The 9,839-nt window shown below is 43.2% G+C and overlaps 1 pseudogene; it reads left to right on the top strand.

Moving 5' to 3' along the window:
- Positions 1-756: 756 nt before the first annotated feature.
- LOC123094134 (probable pectinesterase 66) lies at positions 757-3,283 on the top strand (annotated as a pseudogene).
- Positions 3,284-9,839: the final 6,556 nt, after the last annotated feature.

Below are 9,839 nucleotides of genomic sequence, written 5' to 3'. Positions count from 1 at the left end.
GACCGGAGCTCTAGATCACCATTAGCGCCTGAACTCCATCTGGAAATGGCAGAGGACACAGTGGTGTGAATTCCGTACGAAATAGCTCTTTCTTTATTCCTAGAAAGCTAATTGCATGATACATTGACAAGTAGTCAGATAGATACAAACGCAAGTTGCTGCAGACAGCTACAAGCGATCCAATGGGATGAGGCAGTCGACATCCGTATTGATCCACAAAAGATATGTGTGTGATAAATATTTTTATGCGCGGTGGTTCACCTGCTAGTTGGCGTTTGGGTGAACAGACCAAGAAAGATGGTACTCCGGAAGAAGAGCATCAGCTAACATTTTTTTGCCAATAAAGATGGCACACATCTTGCATTTTAATAGTTAATGCCCACGCAGATCAGAAGTGTCTCTTGCTAGTACTACTTGCCTACTTTCCACCATCAAAGACGGTTAGTTTCAGGTTATGAAACTTAGAGGTAGGTTTCGGATGGCAAAAACAAGTCCACCAGAAAATGAGACCTACAGCATTTTATCGTGGTAGGTCATCAACTTTAGAGGTAGGTTGATTTCATACATCAAAGAAAGATGTAGTTCAGGTTATGAAACTTAGAGGTGTCAAAAAGTAGTCCATCAGAAAATGAGACCTACAACATTTTACCGAGGTAGGGTAGGTCATCAACTTTGGAAGTAGGTTGATTTCATACTTCTCATAAATGCGGTGTTCACGAGCTCTCGTGTTTCGAACCAAAACTAACTTGTGGCACCCGCCATGGCCGGTGCAGGAGGGCAATTTTGTATAATCATCAGTGCCATGGCGCAGCCCCTGGTAGCCATCATGGCGCAGCCCCTGGTAGCCATCATGGCGCAACGGTCCGGCACGTTTATCAACAAGCAGACCTCGCCGAGTCCAGGTAATAGATGCATGTATGGCTTTAACCTTGTTTTGGTCAGGAAATGAATTGCTTTCCTCTATCTTCCTTATTAGTTGTAGCCATGAGTGAATTGGTGTAGGAATTTTAAAATGAAATCGGAGGGGAGCCCTCTTTATAAAAAAAAGAGTTAGGAAAATAATAATAATAAGAGATAACAATGTTAAAACGCAACCTAAGAATTATGCTAACGGCTGGTAAAGGTTATTCTGTGTTGCGTTTTGCAATGAACAAGTTCATTGCATATTACATGCAAATCAGAGGTGTTTGTGCTTTCCTATTAGAAACCAGTAATATTTTCTACTAGAAAGTCAAGCTCCAAGAAGTTGAGTGTAATGCATACATCGTTACATTTCAGCAGCAGCAATATCGAGGACGATTTCCGTTAATCACAGCGGGCGTGGTGACTTCAAGCATATTCAACAAGCAATAGATTCCATTCCGGATGGTAATTCTGAGTGGATCCGTATCCACGTTGCAGCGGGGACGTACAGGTAACCCGAAGTACTAGCTTGTACGATATATAGAGTCGGCGTATGTACTTTCCATTGCTTGTAGAATCATATCGGAGATTAATATTGACGATGTATCCTATGTGTATGTGTATGTGTATGTTTAATTAATTCTTTATTAAGGGAGAAGGTGCACATAAAATCAAACAAGCCGTTTATAGTTCTAGAAGGGGAGGGCCGAGATCACTACTATCGGAGTTTCAACAGAGTGTCTACTTTCAAATCAGCGACGTTTCGGTGCGACGCCTCCGATTTCCAGGCACGGAATATAACGTTCAAGGTTAGCTGTTAGTACCCTTGTTGCCAACTCACTGTGATCTCTTCCATGCATGCATGTCCGCGCGCACCAGCAACTTCCTTGTACGTATCAGCTAGCTGCTAGCTACTTACTTACTTCCTTGTACGTACCAGCTAGCTGCTAGCTACTTACTTGCGTAATTTTGAGAGCGACAAGAGAATAATTAGCTGTCTGTCTACGTGTTGTTCTTGACGCATGCAGAACACTTATACAATTGATAACAACACGGTGCCAGCCGTGGCTGCTCAAGTGTCAGGAGATCGATCCGCGTTCTACAACTGTGGATTCGTGGGGTCCAGGACACGCTGAATGACCAGCAAGGTCGCCATTACTACGAGAATTGCTACCTTGAGGGTGCGGTAGATTTTATCTTCGGCCATGCAAGATCAATCTTTCAGGTAGTAGTGCTAGAAAACCATAATTGCAATCTCTTTCAATTAATGCATGCGTAGGTGTTGGTCTACCTATATCAAAACCAACCACAAGACTTAACCCTGCATGCATGTTGTTATATACTTATTTATGCATAGGGCTGCACGTTGTGGACATGCAAGCTACCATCGTGGAAGTATACTGGCTTCCTCACGGCTCAAGGGCGCGAATCGTTGAGTGAAGATAATGGGTTCGTTTTTAAGGAGTGCACCGTAGATGGCGTCACGCCGGTCTACTTGGGGCGTGGGTGGCGATTCTGTTCCACGGTGATCTTCTATCGAACTTTTTTGTCTAACATCATCGTCCCCCAGGGATGGGACGCCTGGAATGCCAAGGGTCATGAGTGAGTATACATATATATATATATATACACGTACTGACGTACTGTATGATCTACTGTTTGCATGCATTACAACCTTAATCACTAATTAATGTACCAACGTGTTCGAATTATCACAGGACCTCGCTGACAATGTTGGAGTCGGAGTGCACGGGGCCAGGATCCAACAGGACAGGCCGAGTCCCTTGGTCCAGGGTAGCCAGCGGCACAGAGGTCGCCAGGTTCACCGACATAAACTACGTCTCCAGTGATGGATGGCTAGAGCCGCAGCCGCACTAGATACGTACTATTTATTATTTACGAGAAAATAGCTACGCTGCTCTGGGCATGTACGTACCTACTCTAGATTGTGAGAAACACACTTGTACGTGCCACTATACGGTAGCATCAAGCAAACTATACTCTACATCCGGTGGCGTGGCAGGTTCTCTATATATCTACTCCCTGCGTAAAAATATATAAGAGCATTTAAATCACTAAAAAGGTGATCTAAACGTTCTTATATTTATTTACTGAGTGAGTACCTAACTTGGCATTCTATTCAAATTTTTGTTGGTGGCTTACCAAGCTGACCACTTAGCATTATTTTCGATGTATGTTTCTTTAGCAAAATTATTTATGCGTACGCTGCAATATATATGCATGCATGCACAGATAAGGCACGAAGAATGCTTGGTCAAGCTTACTTAATGTTTATATATGTGGTCTTAAGGAGCCAAGCGCGCATAATGAGTCTAAGAAAAAGCTTACTCCAAACATGCATATGCTAGATGTATCCAGAAATAAGATTCATGGCAGGAACCGGCTCCTCAGCGATTTGAGCTTCCTGGCCGTTGGATCGTTTTGCTTGATGCGATCTGGGCCCTCGGATCGAGCCCTGGGACGACCTCGTCCGTCGCATCGAAGTGGGGCTCCTGTAGCAACGAATAGTTTCATCCCGATCGTGCCACCATGCATAAATAGCTTGTCCCGCGGGGGGCATTTTCGTCATTTCATGCTTATGCGTATAAAAGGTGGCCGCTCCCATGGAGATGACCTAGCCGCCTCTCTCCCGCACTCACACAGCTCCTCGCCTCTTCCTCCCATCCCCACCTCCTGCCCACTCGCTGGATCTGCCGTCGCCGCCTCGGTCACCGGCTGATTCCGACCGCTCCGGTGAGCTCCGGCGCCGCCCAACACACACACGGCTGCTCCTCGGTGAGCTCTACAATCTTCACCGCGTCGATCTGCTTTTCCTCGCCTCCCGTGTTCGCCCGCTTCGATTTCCCCTGCTAGAGTTTCAGTGGTGGAGGTGGACCTCACCTCCGACGGCCGCTTGCTCGTTGCTCCAGTCATCTCCGCCCCCGTCAAGGTCGCCCCTCGGAGCTGCTCCTTACCCCTCGGGGAAGGCGAGGAGCACCGGCAGATCCAGTCTCCGGCGTTTTCCTCTACGAGCTGGGAAGGGCGTCCGGTTCTCTCCTCGTCTGTTTCACTTCTCCCCTTCCTCCTCCACGGTGCTCGGCAGAGGCAACATAGTCGCCCCTCTTCTCACTCGTTGTTCGCCACCCCCGAGCACCATGCGGCTCGCCCGACCGATTCGTGCCAGCCCCGCCGACCTGAGATCCGCCTCTGCAGGTATGAATTTCTATCTCTTCTCCTGATCTCTCTTTTCTTTCATGTATGAAAGATTTACATGCACTTCCTACAGTTCATCAAGCCATCTGTGAGTCATGTTTCCCCCCTTAGCACCTAAATGAACTTTGTAGCAGTTAACAAAATTTTGGGTCAACAGATATGTATTTTGTTCATTGTAGCACCTTGTTGTATGAACTACATTGGCACATTAATTGACATTGGCATTTTGTTATTTGGCAATTCCTTTCTGACTGGAAGACACTTTTGTATGAGCTGCACTCTGATCTTAGGATAAATGTGTTTAGAACTTTCTATTAAATTATACATAACTTAACCACCATTGGCAATTTGTGAATTTTGACAGTGGCACTGTGATCTTAAAATAGCTTGTGGGTGCATATCGTGATGTATACGGTGACACTTCGTGTAAATGGCACCTTCGTGTATACGGTGACACTAAATTGATTCTGTCGATGTTGTTTCAGAATAGCCTTCTTTTAGTCTGCCAACAGGGGATTTTTTGTTTGTATATTATAGCAAGGTATCAGAAGATACATTTCTCGACAAAAGATGCAAAAAAATGGAATGTCATACAGGGAGTGGGAACACAATAATAATGACTGTAGATTACTTTGCTTTTAGTTTAGGAGGTTCTGATGCGGTGGTCTTGATGAAACTATGTACTCATGTGGAGGAAGGTCACCTCTACTGTAAGCTTGAGCATAACACAAGGTCAATGAAGTAAAATATTGTATATTTCCAGGGGAGATAGTTGCTGACTCTATTTGCCAATTATTCTGTTTGATACATAGTACTACTTTCAAAGGACCAGTATATTTAATGTCAAATACTTAAATTACAACTAATTTCAGAATTTGAGTGTTTCTTTATATATGTTTGAAGCAACTCTGATTTGAGCTATCCTTATGTTCATGTCATTCTGGTTTATTGTTGCTGGCAATTAATGCCCTTCTTGTTTTCTTTAGCAATTATGATTACATGGACCAAGCACTAGGACTAACGTGTAACTGGAGTATTCAGTGTAAAGTTTGTGGTTCGCACCTCTCTTTTTCTTAATAGAACACCTATATTTTTTATATCTAAAGCGTTTTTGTGACTACCATGGGACTTGATTATTCAGTCCGTGTACCTCCAAGGTCTACATCTTAACATGAACCAAGCACTAGGACTGGCATGTAACTTTATACTCTGCTTACTTGTGCTATTATGTAATATTCATGTCAGTGCCTGCTAGGTACATGCTTACCTTGTGCATTTGTTGGTCATGTCTTAAAACCTAGACTGTATTGTATATACTTCTAGCAAAATAAGTGGTAGGATACTTCGATAGTCCACAATATGAATCTTTCAAATTATAACTGAGGTTCAGTACGCCATATCGGTTAACCTGTGTATAAGTCTATAGCCCTCGTGTCATCTCCTTTAACCCTGTAGCGTCCTGTGGCTTTATCAAAGTCAGGCCATTAAATGGGTTTTTAACAAAACACGTTCCATTTGACTTACAAATATATATGCAGTGATATACTATTATTAGCAGTCATCTAAATACTATACAGTTCCAGTGATAGATGAATTGGTCTATCAAATATGTGTTGCTTTATGTATTGCCTAGCCCCGTTTCGATTACATTTTTCTATTATACTAGATGTATATTTGCCTGTTGTGATAGCATATCTGATTGTTTATATTGTTTGACATGTATTCCGTGCATAGAGTCACTTGGTTGTTTCATGCGTTCGTGCTCGTCGGCGGGGCAATGCAAGGCATAACTCCGACGCATTTCCTCGCCGGTTGGATGGCGTTCAGGCGCAACCCCGGTGCCCACTGAGTATTGCCTCGGATACAATCTCCCTTGGTGATCGAGCTCCATCTTCCTCCTGATCATCTGTTTCGGCTACTGTATTGGACATGGTCGTGGCTATATTGATGTGGTGCTCGTCTGGTTGATGCTCTATGCCCTACTCAGGCATCGGTTCCTACTTGAGCTATATATGTAGTTGTGGATGCATGCTATTCTAGGGTTTGCAGGCTGTTGTTCATGTTTGGTTTCTATCATAGGAGTTCCTGTGATGATCTGTTTTACATGTGGATGCCCTGGTCATATAGCTATGCTCCTGGATTTACTAAATTGATCAGTAGTGTTCGTGCTAGGGCGATGATGATTAACCTGACAGAAATAATTGTTCCTTTGAGCAATCGAGGCACCTGTGGGTATCAACTTGGATCCTCCCTCTTGTCTCTAGAATCCTTTTTGATCCTGTGATACTTGTTGTTTCTTTCCTTGGATGGTCATTCTTGTTGAGTGATAACCAGTGCAGCTCCACCGTATAAACATATTGATCTGGTGATCAGATATGACGGGGGTAGGTTATATGATCGAGGAATGGGGAATCTGAGCCCACTATGATATCACATATGAACCCTTTTTATTCGTATTTAAGGATGTTGCTTATTTATCGAGAAACAAGAATCATGGGAGGAACCCGGCCTCCTCAGCGATTTGGGCATTCTGGTCGTTGTATATTTTTTGATGTTAAATAACCTTCCTATTTTTGGTGCAGGAGATTGTAGAAAACTTAGCAATGACGGGGCTCTTGGAGCTCAATCCTCGCCACCACCAGCAGATGATGATTATGCACAAGTAGATGGTCCATCTGAAGATGGCGCAGCAGGTGACAACTTCACTTTGCAAGTTCTCATTTCTGTGTTTCTCAAAGAGCTGGACCAGTGGATCTTAGGCTATTCTCTATTTTGGTCAACTATAGTACTAGTTGTGTAACGGTGTCTAATTTTTATCCATGTCGTAATGTTATTCCACAATTTTTATCATGGAACTCTTTCTTATATGTAATCTCCAATTATGTGTTACCTATAGGTTTGGTTATTTCCACTTCGACTCCTAAAAAAAGGTGTACTTCTTTGAGTGGGGTGAATTCGTATATATTTTCTAGTTGTACAGTGGGGTAAGGCCCCACTGCTATTTTTATGAAAAGCAAGCCAAAACTATTTTTTCGTGAAGTGTACAGGAGGAATGTAGGTGAAATCATATTTTATTGCATATTCCCTTTGTTCTGACTTATGTTTGATACATACTCTATGTTAGAAAATATATAGGATATATCCAACAGGGCAATTTTACGGTTACATTTCTCTTTACGATGCTTATATGAGGAATGTAGAGAAAAATATATTTCACATGCCATTTCAGTTTCTAAATCTTCCCTCAACCTTTAACAGTTTTCATATATTTGTCTTTTTTATATTCCAAAATGATAAGGTTTTCTTATTTCATAATAACTATTAACAAAATGGTGTTCTTCCTAGAGCACCGGCAACAACCACATCATGAAAGGATCGAGGGAATATTATCTGATATGTGTCACTCAAAGCGAAGGTAAAATTCCAATACAGCACCTTCATATTACCGGCCAATTCACAAGTGCATGTTCTATATAGAAATTAACTGTTCCCTCTTCATTACATATGTATATGTTCTGAATGGGTTGGCGAATATCTTGGTATATCTAGTTTCAAAGCTTCATTACATTGTAGCAGGGAAAATTGGTATGAAGATTGTGCAGCACCATGCCTTAGCGAGCTCCTTAATTTGGCTAGAACAGAGGGCTAATGTTCTTACTCATTTGCTGCCTAATTTATATTGTTCTGCTATGAACCATTCCTACTTTGGAAATAGATCGCATCACTTTATGCCATAGAAGAACAATATAAATCAGTATTTGACGACGGCAACGCGGAGGCGGGCACGAGGAGGGGTGCGCGAGCCGGCGGCGGCTGGGTTCCCCCCGATCGCCCAGATTGGGCGAAGCCTAATTTATATGGTAACTGATTTATATGGTACATATTGAACAGAGGGCCCAAATATGTACACTCTCGTAGCTACCAATAGTACAATTTACTTCTCGTAGCTATCAATAGTACAATTTACTTCTTTATCCTCCTGATTTTTTATGAGAAATGCATCGTAGCAAACTTAATGTGGATTGTGCTAGAATTTAGTCTATTTTTGGACAACCCAATAGCTATTTCAGAAATTCCTAATAAATCCTAGAGGCCCACTTAGCCCATTCGTGCAAGGCAAGGGGTACTATTAAAGTTTAGTCCCACATTGCTAGTTTAGTGGGAGTTGGACAAGAGGGACATCCATGCGCGCTCCTCCTCCGCGGCCCGCCACGCCTCGTCACGACGTGCCGCAGGTTGCGAGAATGAGCCGAGCCGATGTCTAAATTTTTGCCACGCACCATTGGTATACGAAAGGTCACTCGGAAGCTGAAAGTTTTTGCTCTAGTGGACATTGAATACGAACGCTGCAACCTTCGGCTGCTGCATGTTCGTTTCGTCTCCCTCATTCCCTTCAGCTCCCGGCGCAGCCTCTCGCCTCCTTCTCATGTGCCTATAAAAGGGAGGTCACTCCTCTCCAGCGAGACGCACAAGAAGATCCTCTCCCTCTCGCCACAAAGTTCCCGAGCACTGCGCTACCGCTACGATCTTCTCCATCCTGACTTGCGGCGTGCACCGCAGGTCGGGACAGTAGGCTTCCGAAACAACACCTTTTTGAGTCCTGTACGGGAGAAGGGTGATAAGGTTTTTGGGAAGCGCTCTGCGCGACTACTAGCTTCTTCATCAAGGACACCGACGATCACTTGCCATACGACAACTTCTTCCCCAACGTCGACCACCTCTTCGATGATATGGCCGATGAGGATGTCAACCCCAACGCCAATACTTCTGCTGCACCTCAATATGTCTTTGTGTTCTTTCAGTTTCAGTTTCTGCCACAATTTCTTGTTCTAGTATCTGTTCTAGGAAAGTTCTCTTCTAGTTCATATATGCGGATGGTATTTACCTTCTCTCTGTCAGATTAGATGGCTTATTTAATCTTTGCTATAATAGTCATTTTTTATCTAGTATTTATGTTAATAAAATCATATGGTAAATTGCTCATATTCCCAACAATTCAAAAATCTTATTTTAGGCAATTTGCCCCAAGTGGTTTTGTTGCATCCATAAGCCTCCTATGTTTGAGGGTGTTCACAATAAGAGGTGGCGCGTGAGAGCAGTTTTATGGTTCCAAACCATGAGTTGCTATGACGCTACTCTTGGCAAACTTGAAGGAGATTTTGATGCTCAACAGGAGCAAGTTTTTCAGAAAATGGATACCTTGATTAAGGCTGCTCTCTTGAGTTTTTTTGGTGAGAACATAGTTGATACTTATGCGTCAATAGATAATGGAAAAGATATGTGGGATACAGTCGAGGCCAAGTTTGGGGTCTCGGATGCCGGCACTGAGTTGTACATCATGGAGCAATTCTATGACTACAGGATGACTGAAGAGTGCTCCGTGGTTGAGCAAGCTCATGAGATACAGTCATTTTCTAGAGAACTTGAGCACTTCAATTGTATGATACCAGACAAGTTTGTTGCCGGAGGTATCATCACTAAGCTTCCTCCTTCGCGGAGGAACTTTGCTACCTTACTGAAGCATAAGAGACAAGAGTTTTCCGTTCCGGATCTCATTGGTACTCTTGACGTGAAAGAAAAGGCGAGAGTATAGGACACACGTGCTTGAGGTATTGAGGGATGATCTAGTGCCAATATGGTATAGAAGAAAAAATTCCGGTCCCACAAGTTCAAGAACAAGGGCAAGTTTGATGATAAAGCAAAGTTTGATGGTAAAGCAAAGT

This window comes from Triticum aestivum, chromosome 4B (assembly GCF_018294505.1).
Source record: "Triticum aestivum cultivar Chinese Spring chromosome 4B, IWGSC CS RefSeq v2.1, whole genome shotgun sequence".
In the NCBI taxonomy this organism is placed as follows: domain Eukaryota; kingdom Viridiplantae; phylum Streptophyta; class Magnoliopsida; order Poales; family Poaceae; genus Triticum; species Triticum aestivum.
This window is presented reverse-complemented; position numbering and strand designations above follow the sequence as displayed.